At 41.8% G+C, this 2,385-nt stretch overlaps 1 non-coding gene across 1 annotated transcript; it reads right to left on the minus strand.

The window, feature by feature from the left end:
• Positions 1-420: 420 nt before the first annotated feature.
• Positions 421-528, minus strand: LOC112781556 (small nucleolar RNA R71). Its single transcript, XR_003192328.1, has one exon. It is a non-coding gene; the product is annotated as a small nucleolar RNA R71 (small nucleolar RNA).
• Between the last annotated feature and the right edge of the window lie 1,857 nt (positions 529-2,385).

Here is a 2,385-nt window from a genome sequence, read left to right on the forward strand (position 1 = left end):
AGAAATTTTTGAACAGGAAGAGGAGATGGCAGCCGAAAATAATAATAATATAAGGAAGATGCTTGGTGACTTTACTGTACCTAATTCCAATTTACATGGAAGAAGCATCTCCATTCCTGCCATTGGAGCAAACAACTTTGAGCTGAAACCTCAATTAGTTTTTCTGATGCAGTAGAACTGCAAGTTTCATGGACTTCCATCTGAATATCCTTTTCAGTTCTTAACTGAATTCTTGCAGATATGTGATACTGTTAAGACTAATGGAGTAGATCCTGAAGTCTACAGGCTCATGCTTTTCCCTTTGCTGTAAGAGACAGAGCTAGATTATGGTTGGATTCTCAACCCAAAGACAGCCTGAACTCTTGGGATAAGCTGGTCACAGCTTTCTTAGCCAAGTACTTTCCTCCTCAAAAGCTGAGCAAGCTTAGAGCTGATGTTCAAACCTTCAGATAGAAAGAAGGTGAATCCCTCTATGAAGCTTGGGAAAGATACAAACAGTTGACCAAAAAGTGTCCTTCTGACATGCTTTCAGAATGGACCATCCTGGATATATTCTATGATGGTTTATCTGAGCTATCAAAGATGTCACTGGACACTTCTGTAGGTGGATCCATTCACCTAAAGAAAACGCCTGCAGAAGCTCAAGAACTCATTGACATGGTTGATAATAACCAGTTCATGTACACTTCTGAAAGGAATCCTGTGAGTAATGGGATGCCTATGAAGAAGGGAGTTCTTGAAGTTGATACTCTGAATGCCATATTGGCTCAGAACAAAATATTGACTCAGCAAGCAATATGATTTCTCAGAGTCTGAATGGAATGCAAGCTGCATCAAACAGCACTCAAGAGGCTTCTCCTGAAGAAGAAGCTTATGATCCTGAGAACCCTGCAATAGCAGAGGTAAATTACATGGGTGAACCTTATGGAAACACCTATAATCCATCATGGAGAAATCATCCAAATTTCTCATGGAAGGATCAAAAGCCTCAACAAGGCTTTAATAATGGTGGAAGAAACAGGTTTAGCAACAGCAAGCCTTTTCCATCATCCACTCAGCAACAGATAGAGAATTCTGGACAAAATGCCTCTAATTTAGAAAACTTAGTCTCTGATCTATCTAAGGCCACTGTGAGTTTCATGAATGAAACCAGGTCTTCCATTAGAAATTTGAAAGCACAAGTGGGCCAGCTGAGTAAAAAGATCACTGAAATCCCTCCCAGTACTCTCCCAAGCAATACAGAAGAGAACCCAAAAGGAGAGTGCAAGGCCATTGACATAAGCACCATGGCCGAACCTACAAGGGGAGTGGAGGACGCAAATCCCAAGGAGGAAGACCTCCTGGGACGTCCAGTGATCAATAAGGAGCTTCCCTCTGAGGAACCAAAGGACTCTGAGGCTCATCTAGAGACCATAGAGATTCCATTGAACCTCCTTATGCCCTTCATGAGCTCTGATGAGTATTCCTCTTCTGAAGAAAATGAGGATGTTACTGAAGAGCAAACTGCCAAGTTTCTTGGTGCAATCATGAAGCTGAATGCCAAATTATTTGGCATTGATGCTTGGGAAGTTGAACCTCCCTTGTTCATCAATGAACTAAGTGATCTGGATCAACTGACATTGCCTCAGAAGAGACAGGATCCTGGAAAGTTCATAATACCTTGTACTATAGGCACCATGATCTTTAAGGCTCTGTGTGACCTTGGTTCAGGGATAAACCTCATGCCCCTCTCTGTAATAGAGAAACTGGGAATCTATGGGGTGCAAGCTGCTAAAATCTCATTAGAGATGGCAGACAATTCAAGAAAACAGGCATATGGACAAGTAGAGGACGTGTTAGTAAAGGTTGAAGGCCTTTACATCCCTGCTGATTTCATAGTCCTGGATACTGGAAAGGAAGAGGATGAATCCATCATCCTAGGAAGACCTTTCCTGGCCACAGCAAGAGCTGTGATTGATGTTGACAGAGGTGAAATAGTCCTCCAATGGAATAAGGACTCCCTTGTGTTTAAAACTCAAGAATCTCCCTCTGCAACCATGGAGAGGAAGCATGAAAAGCTTCTCTCAAAGCAGAGTCAAACAAAGCCCCCACAGTCAAACTCTAAGTTTGGTGTTGGGAGGCCACAACCAAACTCTAAGTTTGGTGTTGAACTCCCATATCCAAACTCTAAGTTTGGTGTTGGAGAGTCTCAACAATGCTCTGAACATCTGTGAGGCTCCATGAGAGCCCACTGTCAAGCTATTGACATTAAAGAAGCGCTTGTTGGGAGGTAACCCAATGTTTATTTATCTAACTCTATTATTCTTGTTTTTCATGTTTGCTTAGGTTCATGATCATGTGGAGTCACAAAATAAATATAAAAATTAAAAACGGAGTCAAAAACAG

The sequence above is a fragment of the Arachis hypogaea genome, chromosome 19 (assembly GCF_003086295.3).
Source record: "Arachis hypogaea cultivar Tifrunner chromosome 19, arahy.Tifrunner.gnm2.J5K5, whole genome shotgun sequence".
Classification (NCBI taxonomy): domain Eukaryota; kingdom Viridiplantae; phylum Streptophyta; class Magnoliopsida; order Fabales; family Fabaceae; genus Arachis; species Arachis hypogaea.